Below are 12,584 nucleotides of genomic sequence, written 5' to 3' on the forward strand. Positions count from 1 at the left end.
ATTTAGCAGTTGACTCTTGATATCAGTCTTCGATGTTTCTGGATTTCATTTCTCTCTCTTTCTCTTTTTTTGTGGTATAGATGTCTCTCCTTTGAGACTCCAACTCAAGGTACCCATTTGTGGTGTGAACCAGCTGCTTCTTGGGAGCCCCGTTTGTGTTGGGCTGAATTTCCTGGGAAATATCTACTGATTTGAAAAAAATTTCTTTCCTTATTCCTGGGCTTCTAGAAGTATGTCTTGGAACTTTTGGGAGATGAATAATTGAATAATTGATACTGCTTTTGATGGTCTTTATTGTTATTTATTTCTTTTTTACTGAGGTGTAGTTGATGTACAGTATTATGTAAGTTTCAGGTATACAACATAATGATTCCCAATTTTTAAAGGTTATATTCCATTTATAGCTATTATAAAATGTTGGCTCTGTTCCTTGTTGGTCTTTAAATTGTTGTCAACTCAGAGAGGAAGGGTGACTCTTACTATATGAGAAGCTTTATTTTGAAACTGTGGACAAATGGTCTGGTGAATTGAATATTCCAGAGGACTCTATTTAAAACTAGCTTCTATGTTGTAATGTTGAGTGAAAAAAGCAAGATGCTGGGATATGCCTAGGATGCCACTTTTGTTAAAAGTAAGTAAACAAATTGGCGCTTACCTCTGGGGAGTGAAAATGAGGGTAGTAATGACTTGAAGAGAAAACTTTGCACCTTTTAACTTTATATGTTTCTGTATTGTTTATTTTTCTCTTTTTAATTATAAGCATGTAATAAAGCAAATCCAGAATAAACAGAAAGCCTGGCTATATTTTAATAGGACTCATCTGGGTATGGGCAATAACCTTTCTATTGTCTTCTTGAGATAGTTTGCCATTTACCCAATGTAAAGTTTACATGTGTCTAGTTTATAAGTTGTAACTTAGTAATTTTAGATACAATTAATGTTGGTTGCTAGAAAATCATAATGACAGACATATTCAAACTTGCTCAGTATGGGCAGAAATTTAAACTTCACTGTGAATTCTCCCTTCACCTTATTATTATTTTTACCAATTTTTTTTTTTCTTTGCTGTGCCACATGGCACGTGGGATCTTATTTCCCTGACCAGGGACTGAACCCATGTCCCCTGCATTGGAAGCGTAGAGTCTTAACCCACTGGACTGCCAGGGAAGTCCCTACCAATTTTTTCTTAATGAGGTTGATCATCTACTTGTATGCATGGCCCAAGCTGGTCATTTTTCAGGACTTCCGACAGAGATTCTAAAACTTCCTGGAGGTATTCTGCGAGCTGACTTGGGGCCATTATGTTTTCCCAGTTCTTCTTGACTGTGGTGCTTTCAGCTGCCTTGAACACGGAGAGTCACTCGATTTCACTGGCTTTCCCAGACCAGTATCGTGTTCTCTGATACCAGCCATCCTGCCTTCCCACCTCTTTCCCCTTAAATGAACTTCTTTCCTGTACTTGGCAGTTCATGTCCTCTGTCTCCATCTTTAGGGCATCCTCTGGTGTTCCTGATCTCAAATCAGGAAAAATAAATTGAGTCCCATTCCCTGTGGCTCCAAGCATTTGAAAAGGCAGGGAATGTGTGGATTATTGTACAAGAAATAGATCAGTGTGTAATAGCCTAAGATGGAAAAAGAAACGTGACTGCTTATTCAGGCATTTGCAAAATGATGCAGGCTGCCTCTCCCAACTGTCTTTTATAAAAACAATTTCCGGAAATGTGTGGACTAGGTAAATGATATGTTACTGATACAAAGCACAACCGTGATTATACTAGCAGAAGATTATGTTTCCTCTGTTTTACAGTCTGTGTGAATTTCTTTCAAGTTATTAGGTTGAACTGTATGAATCGCCAAATTGAGCTACCAAAAGAGCAGCTTCATCCAATTCAACCTAAGAGAGCTTATTTGCTGAGTTGTAAGACATGGGAAATATGTGTCTGCATAAGGAAAGAACATGAGATGGACGTGCTTTAAGGAAACTGGGCATCCTTTTTTTATTTGAACCTGTCTCTAATGGTTAGTATTCACTTAGTTGACACTTTGTTGTTGCCTCACTAGCTTTCAGAAAGTATATAGAGCAAAATTGGTTGCCTAGCAACATGTTCCAGCCCAGGAGTGTTGGAGAATGGGTCAGTGATGAACAATTATGTACAATCAAGTTTAAAAATGCATAGCAGCCTGCTATATCCATGCTCTGACCACCAGGAAGCATCAGCATTCTGTTGGCTTGGGTTTATGGCTGTTGTATGTGAATTTATTGCAGTTGTGGTCTGGATCTCATGGTTGCAATTCAGAAAAATTTTGCGCTGGACCAAAGTAGGCTTCTGGTGCCCCTCTGTACATTGGTCCATTTTGCAGAAGCATCTGACATCCATCATTTGGTTGGCTGCCTATCTGGACACTCATCCCTTTGAAAAGTGAAAAGAGAAAATGAAGAATTTGCTTAATTGTGATTGTTTTCATCTCAGCAAATTGGCCTCTATTAGTGAATCTGTAATTTGCCAAAGAACAAGTACACACAAAATGAATGACAAGGGTCCCCTTACTCAACCCAAATCATTTTTTCAAGAATCACGAATGCTGGGCAGACGTTCTCTCTGAAATGGCCCAAGCCCTGAATCGTTTCTCCTCCTTCCGTTCCAGCAAAACAGAAGACACATTTTGCATCATCCCGTCCTTACTTAATCTTTCTGTCAGCACAAGTATCAATGGTGTACATCCTGAAAGCAGCAGGGAAGCTAGGAGGCATTTTTATAACGCTGGCAAAGCTAATAAGGCACATTTCATTGTTAAGAATCATTGAGTTTAATTGGCAAATCAATTTTTAGCCCCTTTCCATTTGTATTTTGTTTAATCAACAAAAATAAATTGCCGTGCCAACCTTGAAAGCTCCAAGTCGAACAGTGGCAAATATTTTGTTCGTCCTGCCAAAAGTGCTTTCCAACAGCAGTGTCTTAATTGAAAATGATTTATATTCAGAAGCGTTTTATCATTTGTCTGAAGAAGGAAAAAGCTGCGTAAGCAAGCAGTATGCAGTCGTTTGGGGCATTGTTTTTGACATTTATCTACACTCTATCCTTCAGATGTTTATAGAAGAGCGACCTTCCCTAGCCCTTCTTGCTAATGATTCAGGCTCCATGTCCTGATGTAGCTGTCAATTAGCCCCTGTAACCTTTGGTGAGAGGTTTTTGCTGAGGAGGACTTCCAAAACCTAGGCTTTTTCCCCTTTTCTGCAGGGTTTTGCTGACCCTGAATCCTGATCTCTGGGCCTTTGGTGGAAAATGGCTGGCATCTTAGTGCTGGAAGATGGGCATCCTGAGTGGGCCTGGGAAAAGCTGTCTTGCTTTTCTGGTAGGAAAACCTCACTAGCCATGCCGACTGTAGCGTTTTGGCTTTTTCTGCCTTCTTTGCACTCCAGGGAGGGGGGAGAGATGACAAGAAGTACCATTTATTTGATGCCTACACAGTGTGTTCTCATTTCTCATGACAGCCCTGAGAGGTGAGGGAGCTAAACCCCAAGTACCTGGTGAGGAAGCTGAGGTTCAGAGAACATCAGTAACAGTTTGTACGTGGAGTGGCTGCCGTTGGCATCCAGTTCCATTTGTCTCCAGTCATCTTCCCATTTCAATGGTGTTGGGAAGTAGCAAAGAGCCCCCCTCTCCAATACCCCAGTTTCACTGAAACATGTTTCCCCTCGCAGGGCTCCTGGGGGACAGGTACCATGATGGTGGCTGATGCTCTGCGGGCTCTTGTTGTGTGCCTGGCATGTTTCCAAGAGCTTCATGTGTACTCTTTTTTTTTTTTTTTTGCGGCATGCGGGCCTCTCACTGTTGTGGCCTCTCCCGTTGCGGAGCACAGGCTCCGGACGCGCAGGCTCAGCGGCCATGGCTCACGGGCCCAGCCGCTCCGCGGCATGTGGGATCTTCCCGGACCGGGGCACGAACCCGCGTCCCCCGCATCGGCAGGCGGACTCCCAACCACTGCGCCACCAGGGAAGCCCCATGTGTGCTTTTAATTCGTGTAAACTTCATTCTCCTCTGAGGCACGGAGTAGTTGGTGGACTGGTCCAAGGTCACATGGCTAATGGTTGGGGACCATTTGAATCCAGGTAATCTGCCCCAGCATCTGTGATCTTAGGGGTTTAACTTCCATGGCACCCTTGTTTGTTTGTCCTTCCCCTTGCCTCCAAAGCAGCGGGGAAGATGATGAAGCAAGAGGAAGGGAAAATAGTACAGTTTTATGGACAGTGGAGGCCATTGATTTACTTGCCTCAATTTGGGGCTCATTCATTGATCTTCAGCTGTACTGGGATGTCCTTCCTGCTGCCACCTCTCCATTTCCCATTGGTTCTCGTGCCTCTGCGAAAGCTCCGTCTTCCACGGGGCCCTTTCAGGTTAATGGGAGGCCAGTTGTTTTCCAGGGGTCACCAGGAAACCCACAGTGTGACCTGCACGTTACTCAAGGTGCAAAAAAAAGGAACCTCAATAAACCCAGAACCAAACTCAGCAACTTCTAAACAACGCCCTGTAAGTAACCAGTTCTAGGAAGCTGAAGGGATGGTAAAAATCTAGCAACTACCTGGAATTTCGCACATTCTTTGGGAATTTACTAGGGCCCCACTCTCAGCACCTTCAGGTACCAGGGATCAAGTGATCCTCAGATCAAGTGAGGAACAAGGGAGAATTTTCACCTTCCCTTGGGGTGGGAAGGCCTACAGCAGGTCAGATCACTTAATATAATGTTGAGGGTAATACCCACAGAGGACAATTTCTGATGCCACGCCCTGTTCAAAGTATTTTGCATATATGAATCATGAGCTGGATGCTGTTATTATCCCCATTTTACAGATGAGAAAATCTGCTCTGTGACATGTGCACGTATATTGTAATTTTAGGAAAGCGAAAATACAAAACACATCTCAGAATCAAGGATGTAGGTGGTATGTGGCTTGTGGGCTGGTGGTGCCAGTGTGTGGCTGCTCTTCAGAGCACAGCTGCCTCCTTATGAGATGGGCCTTGGCAACTAGCTGAGACGTGCAGGGCAGTACCACAGCCGGCATTTATTGAGTTATTACTGTATACCAGACACTAGTCTAAGAAGTTGACGTGAATTTTTTAAATCCTCACAAAAGGATAGGTGCTATGATTACGATTGTACCTGATTTATAGACGAGGAAACTGAGTCAGTGGGGTAATCTTGCTTGCTCAAGGCCACCCAGGCAGTACATGGCAGGGCCAAGTGTCCGCTAAGGACATCTGGCTCCGGGCTCTGCCTCTGAGCTAAGGCCCCTGGTGTAGGCGGGAGAGGGACAGTGGCACAGGGTACGGACATATACAGGCTCCGTATGGGATGGATGTTCCGGTTCCTCTCAGGTGCCCTTGCCCCGGTGGCTCGTCACTCCCTGTTGGCATCCATCCTGGTGTGGAACTGGAGGTGGATTTTTTTTTTAATTTATTTATTTTTGGCTGCATTGGATCTTCTTTGCGGTGCATGGACTTCTCTCATCGCGGTGGCTTCTCTTGTTGCAGAGCATGGGCTGTACGCACGTGGGCTTCAGTAGTTGCAGCACGCGGGCTCAGTAGTTGTGGATCGTGGGCTCTAGAACTCAGGCTCAGGAGTTGTGGCGCAGGGGCTTAGTTGCTCCGCGGCACGTGGGATCTTCCCGGACCAGGGCTTGAACCCGTGTCCCCTGCATTGGTAGGAGGATTCTTAACCACTGCGCCACCAGGGAAGGTTGATTTTATCAGTCTTTTGTAGGCTTCTGTTTGTACCTGGGATCACCTCACAGCGAAGGAATTAGAGAAGAGCTCTGACGTGAATCCTAAAACATATCTGGAAAGGCATTTACTAGGTCTTAGAGGCATTTTCTCATTGACCCACACAACAGTCCTATGAAGTTCGTACTGAATGGTAAAGGGAGAAGCTGTATGTAGCCCAGAGAGGGTGAGCCACATATTCTCGGTCACACAGCAGGTGAGGGGTGGAGCTGGGCTCAGGCCACGTACACACACGTGTCTGTAAGGTAAGGGCTGACTCCACAGTGGGGATCGCCCCTGCCTCCAGATGGGGCCCCTGCCAGCAGCTCTGGGGCATTTCCTGTTGGGTCAGCTCTGCTAGTCTGCTGCTTTCCCTCCTCCTGCTTTGCTGCCTTCCACACTCTCCCTTGCCTCCATGCTGCAAGCTCTTCAGAACAACAGGATGAGATTCTCCTTAGCCCGGAACTGTTTTTGCTATTGCTTGTGCATCCGAGCACCTGCTGAGCTGATGAGCTTTTGAAATGTCACTTGAGTGTTGGGAGGGAGCCGTGAGTGCTTTGCGGGAACATACCATCGCAGCTGCCTCCCTGGGGCGGGTGGTGGTGGGCCGAGGGGAGGCCGTGGTTCCTCCTGCAGCCCGGCCCCTCAGAGAGGGCAGGAGGCTGTGTTCCTGCTCCTGCAGCTGGCACGTGGTCCCCACTGTCAGCCCGGTCGTTTTTCTTCTCCTGGGCACACGGTGACTGTTTCTGTGCTATGTTTCTCTTTTTTTAAAAAAATTTATTCATTTATTTTTGGCCGCGTTGGGTCTCCGTTGCTGCGCGCGGGCTTTCTCTAGTTGTGGCGAGCGGGGGCTACTCTTCATTGTGGTGCGTGGGCTTCTCACTGCGGTGGCTTCTCTTGTTGCGGAGCATGGGCTTTAGGCACGCAGGCTTCAGTAGTTGTGGCACATGGGCTCAGTAGTTGTGGCTCACGTGCTCTAGAACGCAGGCTCAGTAGCTGTGGTGCACGGGCTTAGTTGTTCCGTGGCATGTGGGATCTTCCCGGACCAAGGCTCGAACCCGTGTCCCCTACATTGGCAGGCAGATTCTTATCCACGGCGCCACCAGGGAAGTCCCCTGTGCTGTCTTTCTCTTACAGTGCTGGCTCTCCATTTATGGGTTAACTTTTGAGAATACAATTGAATTTTTGACCTTTTTCTTTCTGGATTTCTCTTTTCAGAAAAATGCACATGTATACAAAGTTCCGCATATCAATCCTGGATTTTCAGGGGAACCCTTACCCTCAGGGCCTCCTTGAACACATCTCGTTCCCCACACACATACCAGGAAATCTAGCGTAAAAATTGGGTCCCTAGGGCTTCCCTGGTGGTGCAGTGGTTGAGAGTCCGCCTGCCGATGCAGGGGACACAGGATCGTGCCCCGGTCCGGGAAGATCCCACATGCCGCGGAGCGGCTGGGCCCGTGAGCCATGGCCGCTGAGCCTGCGCGTCCGGAGCCATGGCCGCTGAGCCTGCGCGTCCGGAGCCTGTGCTCCGCAACGGGAGAGGCCACAACAGTGAGAGGCCCACGTACCAACAACAACAAAAAAAATTGGGTCCCCTACTAACCACCACCAATTGAGGGTAAATGTGGAAAATTAAAGTTTTGATTCTCTGCCCCTCTTCTTTTTCCATTGCTGTCAGTCAGAAGCTGGGCAGGAAAGTATAAGGCACAGTCAAAGAGGTGACAGAAGAAAGTTCAATAAAGGTGTGTCATGGGGTTGAGAAACAGAAAGGGGGAGTGAGGTACACTGGGGCGATAGGAGGAAACCTCTCTGACTTTGTCCATTCAGACTGTTATAACAGAATAAATACTATAAATTTCTCATAGTTCTGGAGGCTGGGACGTCCAAGATCAAGGCACTGGAGGATTCGGTGTCTGCTTCTTGGTTTATAGATGACTGTCACATGACAGAAGGGGGGAGGGAGCTCTCTGGGGTCTCTTTCATAAGGGCGCTAATCCCACTGATGAGTTCTCCACCCTCATGACCTAATCAACTCCCAAAGGCCTCACCTCCTATTACAATCTCATTGGGGATTAGGTTTCAATGTATGAATTTTTAGGGGATATAGTCTATGGCACCCTCCAACCCCTAGAAGTAAGGATAGAGGGAGAGGATCACCTGAGAGAAACTGACCTGTGATGGAGAGACCCCCAGGTGACCCTGCAGGGAGGAAGCTGGGGGATGCATGCTCCTTCCTTCCTTCCCCTCCTCCTACTTTCCTGGCTTCTACTGGTACCTAAGGGGCCAGAGGGCAAGGGAGCCTGGTTGATGCGGGTCATAGAGGTCAGCCTCCCAGGGCACATGTCCCAGTGATAAGAAGTAATCTAAAGGGCAACCAGAGAATATTTAGTTCATCGCCCTTTAGATTCTTAAATAACTTTTATCCTGTGGATGGTACTTTTAAGAGCGCAGGAAGCAGCTCTGTCATCTGTAAATGCTCTCCCTGGGTATTGGGCATCATGGGAAATTGCTTAGCTTGTGCTATGGAGGTTTTGTAATCCTGTTAGTGATTGGAAACTTCCTGTTCTTTTCGGATGCTTTTAAATCCAGTCTTTTACTTTTTTTTCTATTTTATTTGTCTGCCTGTTATTATAAGGTCACTTTCAAAGGCTTCATTATACCTCATGATGATGAACCAGTCTGCTTCAGTATTACAGGGGATTGTATGTAAATCTCTCATGTGGCATTGTGTTCAAAGGTAGTTTCCCCCTATCTTATGACAGCTTGATGTTTAGAAATGAGCATTTCTGGAGTTTGGAGACAGAGAAATTATGTCGGGAAGCACTTGAGAAATTAAAAAGTGTTATGCAGTGCAAGGTTTTACGAGGCAGCGGGGGTAACTGACGTCACCAAGGTTGGATCTGGGAGTCGGGGATCTGTTGCTGGCACCAGCTCATACTTGCTCTGTGACTTTGGACACCACCTCTAGGCATTTCTATTTGTAAGGTGGAGTTAACATTACAAACAAAGACTCTCTCCTTAAGCAGACTTTAGTCGGGTTCCTCTGAGTCCTGTTTTTGTCTAGATCTGGACCTTGGCTCTTGTCCTGTCTTTGGCCTGCCTAGCTCAATTTTAGCAAGAATCCTGCTAAGTCAGTTCAGAGAGAATCACCCACTCTTGATATGTGATCACCCTCGATATCTGATCACCCTAGGCTACCTTCAGCAAAAATCCCATTGCTTGTTTGTTAATAAGAATCCCCCTACCCTGCTGTCTCCTCTGAGTAATTTTCTGTCCACTGACTGCCTCACTTCGCTTGATTGCTGTAAATCCTCAGGTGTCTTTGCTGTATTCAGAGTTGAGCCCCATCTCTCTCCTATTTTGCAATAGCCCTAAAAAAAGTCTTTCTTACCGTTTTAATAAGCATCAGAATAATTTTTTCTTTAACTTTACCCACCAGAAAACCTTGGAATTGTTCAGGATCCTCAAGGACCACTGATCCAACCTCACCCAATGTCGGGAGTGATATGGAGCTCACTGTGAGGTGTCTAGTACCTCAGGGCAGCAAATGAGGGCCCCATTCACTCCCTTGGGGCTGGTTCTCATTGTAGAGAAGCTCTGTCTCTGTTTCAAGCTCAAAATCTGCCTCCACTTATACTCACTTATCTCAATTCTGCCTTTCCTCAAAACCTGTTCTTCCTTTATTTAAGTGAATAATTTAGCTTCTTAAATTGTAGCCATCTTAATGAAGATAATTTTAAGCTGTGTCTTTTCTTTTTTTTTAATTTATTTACTTATTTTATATTTATCTTTGGCTGTGTTGGGTCTTCGTTGCTGCACGTAGGCTTTCTCTAGTTGCGGTGAGCGGGCTTTTCATTGAAGTGGCTTCTCGTTGTGGAGCACAGGCTCTAGGCACGTGGGCTTCAGTGGTTGTGGCACACGGGCTTCAGTAGTTGTGGCATGTGGGCTTAGTAATTGTGTGGCACATGGGCTTAGTTGTTCCACGGCATGTGGGATCTTCCTGGACCAGGGCTCAAACCCGTGTCCCCTGCATTGGCAGGCGGATTCTTAACTACTGCACCACCAGGGAAGCCCCTAAGCTGTGTCTTTATTGCCTTTCTTGCTTTCAACAGGACTCTGAGCCTGGTTGAACCTATGTTTCCCACTCTGGGAAGATGCCTAAGGGTGACGCCTTGGAGGTCTTCTCTCTGTGAACCGTGTTTATTTCCTGAACTCTTGGGTTGCCCTGTTCCTCTGCTTCTAATTCTAAGTCCTTTGTTTCTTTCCTCTTTTAGCTCTTGCTGATGCCTTGTTTGATACAAGTTTATAAATGATGTGCTTCTTTTCCTTTCATGAAGTAAAGTGCATGGGATTTGTGAAAGCTGTTTGCCACTTAGAAGTCTTTTTTTTTTTTTAATTTTCAGATTGATGGCTATTTTCCAGATGTTAACATTATCAGAAGCCTGACCTCCACATGGTATGTATGCTCTGAAGGACCTTTTAGGTCCATCAAGGGTATATAAATACATTAACTTTTTTATTTACTTGTTTATCATTTAGCCCTAAATCTGTCCTTGGTGTTTGTTGAGTTTCACCCCCTATTCTTTCACCTCATTCATGGGTATATTTGAAAAGCAGTGACTTCTACAGGATCAAAACAACCAAAGTTATTTTCCTGAATAAAGAATTTTAGGATGAGGATTTAAAAAGAAAATCAGATTTACTTATAAATATTTCAATATGGCTCTGAAAAGATAGGGATTCATTTTGTTAAAACATCAACAGAATACTATTATCACACGTAAGAAATGAACAATAATTCATTTCTTAATATCACTGAATATTCATGTTCAGATTTCTTTGATTGTCTAAGAAATATTTTTTCACAGTTAGTTAAAAATACCTCAGAGTAATCAAAGGATTTAAACAAAGTCCACACATTGCATTTGGTTAATATGTCTCTTAAGTCTCTTTATTTATTTATTTATTTAATAACTTTATTTTATTTTATTTCTATTTTTGACTGCATTGGGTCTTCTTTGCTGCACGTGGGCTTTCTCTAGTTGCAGCGAGCGGGGGCTACTCTTTGTTGTGGTGCATGGGCTTCTCATTGCGGTGGCTTCTCTTGTTGCAGAGCATGGGCTCTAGGCGCACAGGCTTCAGTAGTTGTGGCATGTGGGCTCAGTAGTTGTGGCTCATGGACTCTAGAGCTCAGGCTCAGTAGTTGTGGCGCATGGGCTTAGTTGCTCCGTGGCATGTGGGATCTTCCCGGACCAGGGTTTGAACCCGTGTCTCCTGCATTGGCAGGTGGATTCTTAACCACTGAGCCACTGGGGAAGCCCCTAAGTCTCTTTTAATATGCAGGTTTCCTGTCCCTCTCTTGTTCTGTCTTTTTTTTTTTTTAATTAAAAAGCATTCTAAAAATTTTTAAAAATGGCATACTTTTAAACTTATTTATTTAAAAAAATCTTAAATTTAGTTTTGGCTGTGCCACAGGACATGCAGGATCTTCCCTGACCAGGGATTGAACCCGTGCCCCCTGCGTTGGGAGCACAGAGTCTTAACTGCTGGACCACCAGGGAAGTCCTCTTGTTCTGTCTTGTGATATATTTGGTCAAGAAGCTGGATCTTTTGGATATTTTGAATCTCTTGGATCGGGATCTGTGTGTTTCCCCACAATGTAGATTTTGTTGCCAACATTCTGGTGTTGTCATTTAACGTGGGTTTTTTTTTTATAATAAAGGTTTAAAAAAATTTTTTTTTATTTTTGGCTGCATTGGGTCTTCGTTGCTGTGCGCGGGCTTCTCATTGCAGTGGCTCCTCTTGTTGTGGAGCACGGGCTCTAGGTGCGCGGGCTCAGTAGTTGTGGCACACGGGCCCTAGAGCATGCGGGCTTCAGTAGTTGCGGGGCGTGACCTTAGTAGTTGTGGTGCGCAGGCTCAGTAGTTGTGGCGCACGGGCTTAGCTGCTCTGCAGCATGTGGGATCTTCCTGGACCAGGAATCGAACCCGTGTCCTCTGCATTGGCAGGTGGATTCTTAACCACTGCACCACCAGGGAAGTCCTAATGTGTTTCTTTGCCCCCAAAATGTCCTATAAACTAAAGTCTTGATCAGATTTAGGTTCAAATTTGGGGGCAAGAATATTTCATACATGATAGTGTAACTTCCGTCAGGTGACATATTCTGAGTGTCACCCAGTTCAGAAGACCAGCCACATGGTAAAGTAGAAGCTGTTTCTGTGAGGGAGAAACACTTGTAGCTTGAGAACAAAGGTTGCTGAGAGCTAATTCCTACCTCATGTATCTAGACTTGATTTTCGTCTTGGAAGAATACCCTTGGGTATGAAGGGCTATGCTCCATGTCTTGGTGGGTAGTTTCAGATCTACCAGCTCTCTTTGCTTATTCCTGCCATTTCTTACAAGAGCGTCCTAAGCGTGCTCTGCCTCACCCCTCCTAACTAGGACGCCGTGGACTAGAACTGGGGTAGGCGAATTACAGCCCACGGTTCTGTTTTTATAAATAAATTTTTATTGGAACACAGCCACGCCTGTTTTTTTACGTATTTTCGGTGGTTGCTTTAATGCTACAGTAGCAGAGTTGAGTAATGGCCTGAACAAAGCCTGAAATATTTACTATGTGGCCCTTTACAAAAGGAAAGTTTGCTGACCTCTGGGCTGGAAGGTAAGCAGGGGATGAATAAGGCTTTAGCATATGGAGCAAACAAAAATATTTTCTCATCACTGAAATGCCACTCAACCTTAGTACCTGTGAATGTGAAATTCTGTGGCTCACAAATTGTGCCTTAAATCATTAAGATAATTTTGTTTTTCTTTGTTCATTTT

The 12,584-nt window shown here is 45.1% G+C and overlaps 1 pseudogene across 1 annotated transcript in view; it reads left to right on the plus strand.

Annotated features, from left to right (window-relative positions):
* Window positions 1-12,584, plus strand: part of LOC115802338 (small ubiquitin-related modifier 2 pseudogene) — a 296,470-nt pseudogene that overhangs the window by 110,060 nt on the left and 173,826 nt on the right. The window contains exon 3 of the transcript XR_016392965.1: window positions 10,166-10,218. The product of XR_016392965.1 is annotated as a small ubiquitin-related modifier 2 pseudogene (transcript). The remainder of the gene's footprint in view (window positions 1-10,165; window positions 10,219-12,584) is intronic.

Source organism: Delphinapterus leucas, chromosome 4, assembly GCF_059928025.1.
Source record: "Delphinapterus leucas isolate spDelLeu-1000000601 "Yukka" chromosome 4, BTC_Dleu_Yukka2, whole genome shotgun sequence".
Taxonomy (NCBI): Eukaryota; Metazoa; Chordata; class Mammalia; order Artiodactyla; family Monodontidae; genus Delphinapterus; species Delphinapterus leucas.